Genomic DNA, 16,172 nt, shown 5'->3' with positions numbered 1-16,172 from the left:
TTATTTATTTATTCATTTATTTATTTTTGGCTGTGTTGGGTCTTCGTTGCTGCACTGGGCCTTTTCTCTAGTTGCGGCAAGCAGGGGCTACTCTTCGTTGCGGTGCTCGGGCTTCTCACTGCTGTGGCTTCTCTTGTTGAGGAGCACAGGCTCTAGGCACGTGGGCTCAGTAGTTGTGGCACACGGGCTTAGTTGCTCCACAGCATGTGGGATCTTCCTGGACCAGGGCTTGAACCCATGTCCCCACATTGGCAGGAAGATTCTTAACCAGTGCACCACCAGGGAAGTCCTCCCACATTAACATCTTACCTGAGAATGGTACATATGTTACAATTAAGGAACCAGTTGAGCCACTGTTATTAACTAACATCCATATCTTATTCATATTTCCCTAGTTTTTACCTAACGTCCTTTTCCCATGCCAGGATCCCATCCAGAACACCACATTGCTTTTATTTATCATGCCTCTGTAGGCTCCTCTTGGCTGTGCAGTACATTTAAAAATAACAGCTCAATCCACATCACCACAGGAGGTGCAGAAGCAAATCAAAACAACTGCCAAGTTCTCATAATACTCACAAAGGAGGCGGTCATTTGTCTACCGGTTCATTAGTGTGAACAGTATCCAATTTCCTTCATGAGCTTTCAAATTGTGAATCCCAAAATTTTGTTTTAAGTGGAGGGGATTGGCTTTATTTTGCTCTTTGTGTTTTAAATGGATTTTATATCACATGCTTTCAAATTACTCAACATCTCATAAAATGCATCCAATAACACCACACAGATATAAGGCAGTTCCCTTACTGAGCAGAAGACAGATTCCATATTGTGGGGCCCACCTCAGGAGACTGTGCTTTTGAACGCCTAGGACGGGGTCAGAGCTATCTGTATTTTAATTCCAAGGTGGTTAAGTCTCCACGTTCCCAACGTAGGGGGCTCGGGTTCAATCCCTAGTTAGGGAGCTAAGATCGCACATGCCTCATGGACAAAAAAAAAAAGAAAAAGAAAAAGAAAAAAAAAAGTCACCTTAATCCTAAGGAACATCCTTTCGATTTTTTTTTTTTTTTTTTTTTTTGGCTGCATCGCGCGCTTGTGGGATCTTGGTTCCCCGACCAGGGATCAAACCCGTGCCAGGGAATTCCCAGCCTTTCAATTTAAATTCAGTATCCGAGTAACACAGCCAGCCTGGACGCTAAGATTCACACTCAAGAGAATGAATGATGAATATTTCAGTGAACATGTGCCAAGACACATAAGTATACAGGCATCCTTCAGCCTACATGCAGGAGCTGCTCCTAAATTTCATTTTTAGATTAGTTATTGAAACCAGAAATACATTTATTTACCTTCAGAACATTGTTATGACTATTGGATAAGTTTTCCTAACAACCCACAAAAATGTATTTATCCATTAACACAATGATACATTTAAAAGTGCTTTCCAGGGACTTCCCTGGTGGCTCAGTGGATAAGACTCCACACTCCCAGTGCAGGGGGCCTGGGTTCAATTGCTGGTCAGGGAACTAGACCCCACATACCACAACTAAGGAGCCCGCATGCTGCAACTAAGGAGCCCGCGAGCCACAACTAAGGAGCCAGCCTGCTGAAACTAAGACCCAGTGCAACCAAATAAATTAAATAAATAAATATTAAAAGTGCTTTCCAGGGCTTCCCTGGTGGCGCAGTGGCTGAGAGTCCGCCTGCCGACGCAGGGGACATGGGTTCGTGCCCCGGTCTGGGAGGATTCCACATGCCGCGGAGCGGCTGGGCCCGTAAGCCATGGCCGCTGAGCCTGCGCGTCCGGAGCCTCTGCTCCCCAGCGGGAGAGGCCACAACGGTGAGAGGCCCGCGTACCGCAAAAAAAAAAAAAAAAAAAAAAAAGTGCTTTCCAGGGTTGAGAACGACTGGTAAAGCATGGACTTAGAGAGAGCCCTGCACTCTACTTACTGGCTCTGCATACTTGGGAAAATGACTTCAGCTTTGCACCTCAGTGACCTCACCTGTAAAATGGGATAATATTAGTACATAGGGCTCTTGGGAGAATTAAGTGAGATAATGCACAAAAAACACTTAGCATATGCCAGGCACTAGAATGTATGCAATGGCAGTTACCAATGCAGCAACTGCTGGTGCAAATAAAGAAAGGAGAGATTTTCGGGGATGAAGACGCAGTGTCCTCAATGGGCGTCAGGTGGCGCCACAAGCCTAAAAACCAAGTCCAGCCGTGCCTGGGAAAGTAGATGAGTGAAAAAGTTGAATCTCAGAGCACCTGTCAACCTGACATGGCTGCCACTTTGAATAGATGTGGTGTCTTAAGTCAGGTGTTAACATTTTAATGGACCCATAAAATTCAAAACATAGACCGTTCCCCTCATCCAGATTCTTTCTAGTTATTCCTATATCAAGGGACATGTTGAAACATGCATTACTGTATGTATATTACTTAATATAAAAGTAATATCATAACCGGCATCCCAAACAAGACAAGCCATTTCTGTTGGCAAATATGGCATTGAAACAACGGCCCTGGTGGAGAAAGAAAAGAGGAGAATGTAACAAACATTCGTGACAACTGTGGCGGAGATGGGAGGTTGCCTATCCCAATATCACCCACCCCTCCTAGAATCCCGGAGATTTAGCGGGGCGCATAGCTTCTTGCAATAAAGAGTACAATTCCTAGTTCTCCTTGAGCTGGTGTGGACGTGTGGCTAAGCCCTGGCCTGTGGGACGTGAATGGGAAGGGCAGCTTGTAGGAAATTTCCTTGAGACAGATGGCAAGTACCTTCCTCCATTCCCTGCCTGCAACATGGTTTTGATGCCAGCAACTCCACCTTGTACCTGAAGGCTGGGGCTGCACCCTACGGATGATCCCAAGAGACTATGAGGGCTCCATAGGAACTCTGAATTGTCTACCTCTGGCCTTTTATGTGAGAGAAAAATAAATTTAAATCACGAGTAAGCCATTTTATTTGGGGTCTTTGGTACTCATAGCCAAACACCATCCAACTGATACTCCATGTAAGAACCCTGGTTTTGTTTTTAAAGAATACTTTCGTATTTTAAAAATATATGGATAAGGGACTTCCCTCGTGGCGCAGTGGTTAAGAATCCGCCTGCCAATATAGGGGACACAGGTTCGATCTCTGGTCTGGGAAGATCCCACATGCCGTGGAGCAACTAAGCCCATGTGCCACAACTGCTGAGCCTGCGCTCTAGAGCCCATGAGTCACAACTACTGAAGCCCGCGCACCTTAGAGCCCACACTGCACAACAAGAGAAGCCACCACAAGGAGAAGCCTGCGCACCTCAACGAAGAGTAGCCCCCGCTCACCACAACTAGAGAATAAAGACTGCATGCAGCAACGAAGACCCAATGCAGCCATAAATAAATAAATAAGCAAACAAAAGATGGGGGAACAACCTAGCATAAAATATATATATATATGGATAAAAAGAATGGAAGATGAATGGAGAAGATGGTGACAGAGATGTGAAGACAACTCTCAAACTTTTAAGACTGAGAAAGAGAAGGGGAAATGTGGACAATAATAAAGTAACAAATATCACTGATTTGAGTCTTCTTTCAGTGCAGTCTGAGAAGGAGAAGGGAAAATCCAGAGTGGGAAGACTAAGTGAAGACCCGCAAAGCTCCTGCTGTTGAAACAGCTGGGCTCTCCCACTAGCTGTTTGAATTAGTCACCAAACTAGTAACCAGTGGGGCTTAATCCAGGCCAAAGGTTTCTGAGATGAGAGAGTAACAAGTGGAGGTGAAGTTTAAGGTACTAATCACTCAATAAATCCTTACTGAGTCACCATGGACAGGCACTTTTCCAACAAGTAGTTGGAAAATATATATTTACAGAGACTTTCTGGGATGGTGGTAAGGACTATTAGATAATACACCGTACTTACATATTTAGTAGGAGTCATTTCCCCTGGGAAAAGGGATGCTTTGAGAGTAAAGACCAGAAGCCCATTAAATAGAGAAGTCACAGATGGGTTCCTCCAGATAGCCAAAAACAAACAAGGCCCGTTGCCTTGCCTCTAGTCCAGAGACATCTTTTGTTTGATATTTGGTGGAATTCGTCTTGGGCTGCTAGATTTAGCAACATATAGACAACTATAGCTGTTTGTGCTCTTTTTGATTTGCTTTTTTTTTTTTGGAACCTTTATCTTTGGGTACTTATAATTGGTTTAAAAATAAAGTTCTGTGACTGAGTTGTTTTTGTTTTTTTGGCAACGCACCATGCGGGATCTTATTTCCCAGACCAGGGATCGATCCTGCGCCCCCTGCAGTGGAAGCATGGAGTCTTAACCACTGAGCCACCGGGGAAGTCCCTGAGAATTTTTTTGAAAAAGCAGAAGTCCTTCAAGCTGCCTTGGATCCAAAACAATCTGAAGTCTTCCTGTTCTGCTCTTCCTGGGTTCTCCTACAAGAATATCTATGTTAGGAGTCCCCAAGACCACCTTCAGATTTGATGATTTGCTAGAATGACTCACCAAACTCAGAAAGCTGGTTTATTACAGTGAAAGGATGCAGATTAAAATTAGCAAAGAGGAAAAGGGCATAGGGTGGAGTTCAGGAGAGAGCGGACACAAACTTGTTTCTCCTTTTCCTGGGGAATCACATGGACAGTGCTTAATTCTCCCAGCAACAATGTGTGACAACCCATACAAAGTGTTGCCAACCAGGGAAGCTCACCCAAGCACTGGAGTTCAGGATTTCTGTTGGGGGGTCAGTCATGTAAGCATGGAAAGCCTATGTGACTGACCTTAGCTGTTCAGTCTCCAGCCCAGATGTGGCCCAAAGCCTCTAGGCATACAAAAACAGGTGTTCACCATGCATCACATTGTTAGCATAAACTATCTGGTATGGCCCAAGGCCTCAGATATACGAAGATACTTTTAGCAGGCAAGATATTCCGGGCTCAAAGGTTATCCCCCCAGGAGCTGGTTAAGGGTCAGTCGTGAAAATCTTGGGAATGTGCAGAGTTTGTGCAGCCCAGATCTGCTGAGTTCTCCCTCTATTTTTACAATAAAGCCATAAAAATTAATAATAATAATAATCCACCTAACATCTTTATAATAAAGAACCATTACATGAGCTAGCTTCTGAAAACCTCCTTGGAAAGAGACCAATCAAAGCATATTTCTAACAGCAATGTGTCTAGCGTGGCAGCACTCAGTAAGTGAGTCAATGAATATAGGGAGGGCCAATACCGGTGCCTCTGGAGATGTTGAGATCTGTGTCTTAGAGCTGCCCAGTTTTTCCAGCTGTGGCTCTGTGCCTAAGCCCACTCCTACAGCTCTTTTCCTTGGCTAGCTTCCTCCCAAGTGTTTCCTTCATTTTTCCTTCCATCCCTTTCTCTCTCCTCCAGCTATTCCAAGACCCCCAAGATCCAGATTTCCATTCAGTCCCCTCCAACCAACGCATCCAGGCTCTAGGGCTTCCCTCCAGGGCCAGGAGTAGGCTGAGGCAAGTGAGGCACAAGGCCACAGTATTTAAGGTGGCATCACTCTTAGGGTCATGCAAGAGAGCAAGTGCCTTTGTAAATTCTGTACCCCAGGCATTCACTCTCGTCCTGGCACCACATTTTGTCTTGAAAGAGTCTCTGCACGGGAACCTGTATCCCTCAGTTTTGTGTGGGCAGGTATGAGAAGAAACACAGAAGCCAGGCCCTGGGAAAGAGTCAAGCATTAATTCATATGAGCATGAATGCATCTTCATTTCCTCCTCTTTAATATACACCATCCCAATGGGTAATTCAATCAACATTAAATACCAGAAAATAACTTTAATGCCAGTATCCACTTGTCTCATCTTTACCAGGGCCCCTCTACTCTTCAACAGTTTCAAAGGCATAAGGGCTCTTTTACCACAGCACCCTGGAATCTTTCTTCCCAGTATAAACTACTTGGTAGGAGAAAATTTGCCAGGACCCTTCAATTCAAGGCCTTCTTGCATTTCCCTGATTCCAGGTAGGAAATTACTACAAGAGCTATCAGGAGCTTTGACCCTTATTGACAAGGACGTCTGAGCTACTTACATGGCATGACAAGTCAGAATGTTTCCATTAATTTCCAAGAATTGCAACCAGTGCTTTTCCAACTGATGTGGCACTTCTGATGATATAGAAAGAGGAACTGTAGACAAACTTACTTCCAGGTTTACCGTTTGATCCATTATTCGCATAAGAAATACATGAACCAAGGCAGTGCATACAGAAATCAGCTAGCAGCTTCGTGTCACAAAATAAATACACAGAGACATTCCAATTGCTCAAGTTTTTATCATCTCTTTTTTTCACAAAGCAGATTCTCAGGTACAAGTCTAGCTGAGGGTATCCTCACATTCATTACATTCATAGGATTCTTCCCTGAAATGAATTCTTTGATGTTGCTGTAAAGCTTGACCTAGGTCAGAGAACATTTCCACATTTATTACAGCCAGTTTCTCTCCCATATGAATTCTCCGGGTTTCAACTATAACCAAAGGCCTTCCAGCACTTATGATGTTATTCACAGGGTTTCTCTCCAGAATGAATTCTTTGATGTTGAATAAGACTCAAGAGCTGATTAAAGGTTTTACCACATTCAATAAATTATAGGGTTTCTCTCATGAGTAGACTCAGTGATACAGAATAAGATGTGGGCTCTGAGGAATGGCTTTCCTGCAGTCATTACATTTACAAGGTTTCTCTCCTAACATGAAGTCTCTGAACTGGTAAGGCTGAATTATATCTAAATGTTTCCCCACACTCCTTACATTCGTAAGATTTTTTTCCAGTGTGAATTCATTGATGTTCAATGAGACCTAAGCTGTAGCTGAGGGTTCTTCCACACTCAGTGTACTCATAGGGGTTTCTCTCAAATGAATTTTCTGATGATGAACAATGTATGAACTCTTCCAGAAACTTTCCCCACACTCACTACATTCCTATGGCGTATTTCCACTGTGAATTCTCTTGATGTTGAGCAAGTCAAGATAGCCACCTAAAAAAGTTTCCCCACATTCCTTACATTCCTAAGGTTTTTTCCACTATGAATTCAATAATACCTAACGAATTCCATTTTCCCTTTGAAAACTCTGGTATTCATTAGGCTTATATGATTTTTCTCCAGTATGAATTACTCTATATGGAGTATGGTGTACATTTTTCAGCCACTCATGTCACATTTTCACCTAACTCATTGGTAAAGATTAAAAACAAAACCCTCATAAAACTTTGTTGGTGAGGCGGGGTGGGGACATGAGCCCTTGTTCACTGCTGGAAGAATGCCAATTGGTACAAATTCCAGGGAGAGCAAATTTTCCCAAATGAAAAATGCATGCACCTTTGACTGAACAATTCTAAGAATGTGTTCTACAGATAGGCTTTATTGTGTGTAAAATCACAATTGTACAAAGTTATTTAGTGCAACATTGTTCATAATAGCAAATGGTTTGAAACAGTCTAAATGGATCCACAGGGAAGTGGTTAAACAAATTATGATACATACATAAAATGGGATACCTTGTAGCCACGACTAAGAATGAGGAAGCTCTTTATAAACCAATATGAAACTATCTTAAAAATAAGGTTCCGAATAGTCTTTACTGAACATTACCATTTGTGTAACCAAAAACACAAACAAAAACAAAGGAAGGAGGCTTCCCTGGTGGCGCAGTGGTTGAGGGTCCGCCTGCCGATGCAGGGGACGCAGGTTCGTGCCCCAGTCCGGGAAGATCCCACATGCCACGGAGCAGCTGGGCCCGTGAGCCATGGCCGCTGAGCCTGCGCGTCTGGAGCCTGTGCTCCGCAACGGGAGAGGCCACAGCAGTGAGAGGCCCGCGTACCGCAAAAAAAAAAAAAACAAAACAAAAAAAAACAAAGGAAGGAAAACCCCACAAACCTGATTGTATATGCACAGCCTATCTCTAAAAGGATGGAGATCCTTATTCTAGGGAGAAAAATTTCATTCTGATGCCCTTTTGTTTTGTTTTCTGTACCACACAAATGTCCTGGTTATTTTAAAAATTAAATTGAAAAAACCCTGGAATCTAGAAAAGAGACAGATGAAGAGATGTGAATTCAGGCGGGCGATAAGGTTATGATAGAACAAGGAAGTCAAGAGAGTTCATTATTTAAAACTGTAATCTGTTGCAGTTTCTAGTTCCACATGTACAAAGCTTGGAAATTGCCACTCCATCCTAACAACAAGTAAAAAGCTAAACAAGCTGAAAAATCAAAAACTCTCCTAAGATCCATAAGAGAAGTGAGTTCACAGGGCAAACAACTGCCCCCCAAAATTGGAGAGACAGGCAAATACAGAGAATCAAAACATACTGGAGCAGAAACCTCCACTGGAACCATTGCTGGGCTAGGGAAGCCGCAACTGAAATTGATGAATTACTGGAGGCAATTCTGAGAGTGTGAACAAGTCTTAAGGGTTAAAAACTCTAGGGGTGGGACTTCCCTGATGGCGCAGTTGTTAAGAATCCGCTTGCCAATGCAGGGGACATGGGTTCAAGCCCTGGTCCAGGAAAATCCCACATGCCGCGGAGCACACAACTACTGAGCCTGCACCACAACTACTGAAGCCCACGCGTCTAGAACCCATGCTCTGCAACAAGAGAAGCCACTGCAATGAGAAGCCCGTGCACCGCAACAAAGAGTAGCCCCTGCTCATCGCAACTAGAGAAAGCCCGCACGCAGCAATGAAGACCCAACACAGCCAAAAGTAAATAAATAAAATTAATAAATTTTAAAAAAAAAGAAAGAAAGAAATCTCAAGAGAATTTTAAAAATATTTTGAACTGAATGAAAATTAAAACACAACTTATCAAAATTTATAGGATGCAGTGAAAGCAGTGTTTAGAGGGAAATTTATAGCATTGAACGAATATATTAGAAAAGAAGATCTAAAATCAATCATCTAAGCTTCCACCTTAGGAAACTAGAAAAAGAAGAGCAAATTAAATCTAAAGTAAGAGAAGAAACGAACTAATAAAAATTAGAGCAGAGGGACTTCCTTGGTGGTCCCGTGGTTAAAAATCTGCCTTCCAATGCAGGGGACATGGGTTCGATCTCTGGTCGGGGAACTAAGATCCCACACACCTTGGGGCAACTAAGCCCGCGTGCCACAAACTACAGAGCCCACATGCTCTGGAGCCTGTGCACCACAACTAGACAGAAGCCTGCACACCGCAACAAAGAGCCTGCCTGCTGAACGAAGATCCCAAATGATGCAACTAAGACCTGACGCAGCCATAAATAAATTAATTAATTAAATATTTTTTAAAAAATTAGAGCAGAGGGACTTCCCTGGTGGTGCAGTGTTTAAGAATCCACCTGCCAGTGCAGGGGACATGGGTTCGATCCCTGATCAGGGAAGATCCCACATGCCATGAAGCAACTAAGCCTGTGCACCACAGCTACTGAGTCCACGTGCCTAGAGCCCATGCTCTGAAACAAGAGAAGTCACCACAATGAGAAGCCCACGCACCACAACGAAGAATAGCCCCCGCTGGCCACAACTAGAGAAAGCCCACATGCCATAACAAAGGCCCAACACAGTCAAAAAAAAAAAAAAATTAGAGCAGATATCAATAAAATTGAAAACAGGAAATCAATAGAGAAAATCAATGAAACAAAAGCTGATTCTTTTTTTTTTCATTTAATTAATTAATTAATTTACTTATTTATTTTGGCTGCTTTGCGTCTGCATTGCTGCACCCGGGCTTTTCTCTAGTTGTGGCAAGCAGGGGCTACTCTTCATTGTGGTGCACAGGCTCTAGGTATGCGGGCTTCAGTAGTTGTGGCACAAGGGCTCAGTAGTTGTGGCTCGCGGGCTCTAGAGCACAGGCCCAGTAGTTGTTGCACATAGGCTTAGTTGATCTGTGGCATGTGGGATCTTCCTGGACCAGGGCTCGAACCTGTGTCCCCTGCATTGGCAGGTGGATTCTTAACCACTGCACCACTAGGGAAGCCCCTGATTCTTTAAAAAGATCAATAAAGGGAAATCCCTGGTGGTCTAGTGGTTAGGGCTCTGCACTTCCACTGCAGGGGGCATAGGTTCTACCTCTGGTCAGGGTACTATGATTCTGCATGCCACGTGGCACAGCCAAAAAAAATTAAAAAGTAAAAAATAAAAAACAGTAAAAAGATCAATAAAATTGACAAGGCTCTAGCCAGGCTGACTAAGAAAAAAAGAGTGTTCTGCTAATAACAGAAGTAAAAAAGGGGACATCACTACAAAGCTTATGGACATTAAAAGGATAAGAAAGGAATACTATGTACAACCCTATTCCCACAAATTTGATAACTTAGATAAAATGAATCAATTTCTTGAAAGGCACAATATGCCAAAACTCACCCAAGAAGAACAGAAATAGGCCTGTTTCTATTAAAGAAATTGAATCAATAATTAATAACCTTCCAAAACAGAAAGTAGTTTGGGTTCATTGGTGAATTCTACCAAATATTTAAGGAAGAGCTTACACCAGTTCTCCACAATTTCTTTCAAAAGATAGAAGCAGAGGGAATACTTCCTATCTCATTCTATGAGGCCAGAATCACGTTAATAGCAAAAACAGACAAAGAAAAGAGAACTACAGACCAATTTTTCTCATAAACATAGATGCAAAAATCCTCAACAAAATATTAGCAAATAGAATCCAACAATGTATAAAAAGAATCATATGCCATGACTAAGTGGGTTTATTCCAGTATGCAAATCTGGTTCAACATTTGAAAATCAATTAATATAATCCATCACATGAGCAGGTTAAGGAAGAAAAATCACATGATCATATTAATATCAAATTCAGAAAAAGCATTTGACAAAATCCAACATGCATTCATGATAAAAAAAAAAAACCCTCAGCAAACTAGAAATAGAGGGAACTTCCTCTACTTAATAAAGAACACCTGGGACTTCCCTGGTGGTGCAGTGGTTAAGAATCCAACTGCCAGTGCAGGGGACAGGGGTTCGAGCCCTGGTCTGGGAAGATCCCACATGCTGCAGAGCAACTAAGCCCATGCGCCACAACTACTGAGCCTGCACTCTAGAGCCCGTGAGCCACAACTACTGACGCCCACGTGCCACAACTACTGAAGCCTGCACGCCTAGAGCCCACGCTCTGCAACAAGAGAAGCCACTGCAGTGAGAAACCCATGCACCACAACAAAGAATAGTCCCCGTTCACCACAACTAGAGAAAGCCCGTGCACAGCAAGGAAGACCCAGTGCAGCCAAAAATTTAAAAATTATTTAATTAATTAATTAAAAAAATATATATCTAAACAACAACAACAACCCTGCAGCTAACATCATACTTAATGGAGAGAAACTTGAAGCTTTCCCACTAAGATCAGGAACAAGGCAAAGATGTCCTCTCTCACTACTCCTTTTTAACATTGTAATGGAAATCTAATGCAATAAGACAAGAAAAGGAAATAAAACATATACCACTTGGGAAGGAAGAAATAAAACTGTCCTTATTCACAGATGACATGATCTTTTAATGTAGAAAAATCTGAAAGAATTGACAAAAAAAGCTCCTGGAACTAATAAGTTATTATTGCAAGGTTGCAAGATACAAGGTTAACATAAAAAAGTCAATCACTTTCCTATATACCAGCAATGAACAAGCAGAATTTGAAATTAAAAGCACAATACCATTTACATTAGCACCTCAAAAATTAAATACTTAGATATAAATCTAAAAATATACATACAAGATCTGTATGAGGAAAACTGCATACATACTGTTCAAAGAAATCAAGGAAAAACTAAATAATCAGAGAGGTATTCCATGATCCTGGATAAGAAGACAATATAGTCAAGATGTCAGTTCTTCTCAACTTGATCTATAGATTCAATGCAAACCTGATCAAAATCCCAGCAAGTTATTTTATAAAGATTGACAAGCTGATTCTAAAGAGGCAAAAGGCCCAGAAGAGCCAATAAATATTGAAGGAGAAGAAAAAATTTGGAGGACCGACACCACGTGACTTCAAGACTTACTATAATGCTAAGTAATCAAGACACTGTGGCATTGATAAATGAATAGACAAATAGATCAATGGAACAGAGTGCCCAGATAGAACCATATAAATATAGTCAACCAATCTTTGACAAAGAAGCAAAGGAATACAATGGAGAAAATATAGTTTTTTTCAAGTGATGCTCAAACAATTGGATATTCACATGTAAAACATAATGAATCTAGAATCTATGAACCTTACACTCTTCACAAAAATTAACTCAAAATAGATCACAGACCTAAATATAAAATGCAAAACTATAAAATTTCTAGAAGGTAACATACGAGAAAATCTAGATGACCTTGGCTTTGGTCATGATTTTAAAGATATGACACTGAAGGCATGAGCCATGAAAGAAAGTATTGATTATCTGGAATTTACTAAAATTAAGATCTTCTGCTCTGTGAAAGGTACTGTCAAGAGACTGAAAGAACAAATGACAGAATGTGAGAAAATCAAAAGATATATGTGATAAAGGACTGTTAAAATATACAAAGAACTCTTAAAACTCAAGAATAAGACCTGATTAAAAAATGGGCTAAAGAGCTTAGCAGACACCTCACCAAAGAATATACACAAGTGACAAACATATGAAAAAATGCTCCATGTCATATGTCATCAGAGAAATGCAAATTAAAGCAACAATGAGATACCACTAACATACCTATTAGAATGCCCCAAATCCAGAACACTGACAACACCAAATGCTGGCAAGAATGTGGAGCAAAAGGAACTCTCACTCACTGTTGATAGGAATGCAAAATGGTACAGCCACTTTGGAAGACAGTTGGCAGTTGGCAGTTCTTACAAAACTAAACCTACCCTTACCATATGATCCATCAATCATGTTCTCAGTATTTACCCAAAGGAGTTGAAAACTTATGTCCACACAAAAACTTGCACATGGGTGCTTAAAGCAAATTTATCAACAATTGCCAAAACTTGGAAGCAACCAAGGTATCCTCCAGTAGGTGAATGGATAAACTGTGGCACATCCAGACGATGGAATATTATTTACTGCTAGGAAGAAATGAGCTATCAAGCCATGAAAAGACATGAGGAAAACTTAAATGCATATTATTAAGTGAAAGAAGCCAATCTGAAAAGGCTTCATACTGTATGATTCCAACTCTATGACAGGCTGGAAAAGGCAAAACTATGGAGGCAGTAAAAAGATCAGCGGTTGCCAGGGGTTAGGAGGAAGGGCGGGATGAATAAGCAGAGCACAGAGGATTTTTCTGGCAGTGAAAATGCTCTTGTGTGGCTGAACCACACCACACTGACTCCATTCTGTCAGCTCCATCTTAGGACCGCAATTCTATTCCCTTGCCTTTCTGTGTTCACAAAGAATGCGCCCAAGCCAGATAAGTTCCCTATCAACTTTCACCCTTACCTTCATCTGATATGACAGCTGGAAGAATGTCTTTTGCTGGTGCAGATAGTTAATGGTCATGATACCCCTCGGGGGGAGGAAAAACCCAGGTTCCAGTCTGTGCAGCCATGCTTCTCACTTGGTAGTCAGATTCTATTTTTAGCTTTGGCCACTTTACATCCCCTTGTACCCTCTGGATTGTCCATCTGCCCAAGCCTTCCTACGCATATGTAAGTTCTCCACAATAAACTTCATAATTGTACTTCGGAGTTGCCTGCTTCATTTTTCTGTCTCAAAGTTCCTTCTCAGTTTGGAGGATATTATTAAATACCTCCTCCTCCCTGTATCAAGTCGGTATGACACTATGGTGGATACAGGTCATCATACATTTGGCCAAATGCACAGAATATACAACACCAAGAGTGAGCCCTCAGGGATTCCCTGGTGGCGCAGTGGTTGAGGGTCCGCCTGCCGATGCGGGGGACGCGGGTTCGTGCCCCGGTCCGGGAGGATCCCACGTGCCGTGGAGCGTCTGGGCCTGTGGGCCGTGGCCGCTGGGCCTGCGTGTCCGGGGCCTGTGCTCCACGGCGGGTGGGGCCACAGCAGTGAGAGGCCCGCGTACCAAAAAAAAAAAAAAAAAAAAAAAGAGTGAGCCCTCATATAAACTATGTACTTTGGAACATGTTAATGATGTGTCAATGTAGGTTCATCAATTGTAACAAAGGTACCAAGCTGATGGGGGATGCTGTTAATGTGGGAGGCTTGGCATGGGATATCTCTGTACCTTCTTCTCAACTTTGCTGTTAACCTATAACTGCTCTAAAAAATTTTTAAATTGTGTACTTCCCTGGTGGCACAGTGGTTAAGAATCCACCTGCCAATGCAGGGGACACGGGTTCGAGCCCTGGTCCGTGAAGATCCCACATGCTGCGGAGCAACTAAGCCTGTGCGCCGTAACTACCGAGACTGCGTGCCATAACTACTGAGCCTGCGTGCCACAACTACTGAATCCCGTGTGCCTAGAGCCCGTGCTCCGCAACAAGAGAAGCCACCGCAATAAGCCTGCGCACCACAACAAGGAGCAGCCCCCATTCGCTGCAACTAGAGAAAGCCCACGCGCAGCAACGAAGACCCAATGCAGCCAAAAATAAATTAATTTTTTAAAATAAAAATTGTGATCTTTCCCACAGCTCCCTCATTTTCTTTCTTTGCTTTTTCTCCATAGAATTTGTCACCATCTGACATACTATTTATTTCACTTATTTGCTTTCTTTATTGCTTTTTCCTTCCATGAGAATGTCCATTGAGGGAAAGGCTTTTTTTCTTACTGCTAAATATTTAGAGCCTAGGACAGTGCCTGGCACAGAACAAGTGTTCTATAAATAATTGTTGACTAAAAGTACAGTTAGGACATACCTAATCAATATGCTTGCTCTTCTGTCTTCAGTAGCAGATCTTGCCTCTACCTCACAATGTGGACCCACAAATCCAGGCTAAGTGCTCCCCCAGGTAATTGTGGGGGTTCCCAACGGAGGTCTTACATGTACCAATGGACAAGGCTGGTCATCCACAGACTGACATCAGACATTTCATGCACTTTTCCTGCTCAGGACTCCTTCCACTGGGTATCAACTTGTCCTGGCTCCTAGAAACAATGTCAGCTATTATTCCTCTGTTAAATGGTCCAAACCTTTGAAAGCTGTATAGAAACTGCTATTATAGAGTTATAAAATTTTTTAAAGATTTTTTTTGATGTGGACCATTTTTAAAGTCTTTATTGAATTTGTTACAATATTGCTTCTATTTTATGTTTTAGTGTTTTGGCCACTAGGAATGTGGGATCTTAGCTCCCCAACCAGGGGTCAAACCCACACCCCCTGTATTGGAAAGTGAAGTCTTAACCACTGGACCGCCAGGGAAGTCCCTAGAGGTATAAAATATTAATGCTGCAAGAGACTTTTGAAATCAGCTAGTCCAAGACTCTCTTTTAGTACTTGCACAAGATGAGACACAAAAAGCAGGAGTTTTGCTCACAGCTCAGTTTGGGGTCCAAGCCCAGCCCAGAATCCAGAGCCAGAACTAGACTCCCTGAGATTCCCAAGCACTCAACAGTTTGTTTAGATATAGTCATAGTTGTTATACTTTTTCACTTGGTTCGTAGGTTATTTTATCTTTAATTTTCAAAGCTTGGTTTTCTCCTGTACTAATGGGAGGATAAATCAGCATCATTTGGGAAAGAAACAAGAGCCTTAAATGTGTCCATACCCTTTCACCCAATAATTGTATTTCTGGGAATTTACCCAGAAAAAAAAAAAAAGACCAGAATTTGAAAACTTTTGCAATGGGCCCTTGCTGTTTTTACCTACCCAGTGTTTCTTTTCCTTTTGTTGGTAACTATATCCTTCTTTCATCTCCCAATTTATGCCAGCAGGGTTTGAGACTCTCCCTGAATTCTAACTAACCAAAAATACTTATAGAATATGTTCTCCTTTGTCTTTCTTTGATACCTATTCAGAGAGAGCACTTTTTCCATATGCTTACTGGTCACTTGTACTTCCCATTTATTTATTGAATAATCCTTCCACTCTCCCCCTTCCCACAATTTTGTAATACGACCTTTGTCATTCTCATACTACTAGGGGATATCTCTGAGGTATGTCTCTTCTCTTATTAACCTCTCTGTGCTTGCAGGCGTGGCATTCTGAGCTGAGACTGGATGATGAGAATTTCCACGAACAGGAATGGGCAAGGAGGGCAGTCTGTAGGAACAGG

The sequence above is a fragment of the Tursiops truncatus genome, chromosome 20, assembly GCF_011762595.2.
Source record: "Tursiops truncatus isolate mTurTru1 chromosome 20, mTurTru1.mat.Y, whole genome shotgun sequence".
Taxonomy (NCBI): domain Eukaryota; kingdom Metazoa; phylum Chordata; class Mammalia; order Artiodactyla; family Delphinidae; genus Tursiops; species Tursiops truncatus.
This window is presented reverse-complemented; position numbering follows the sequence as displayed.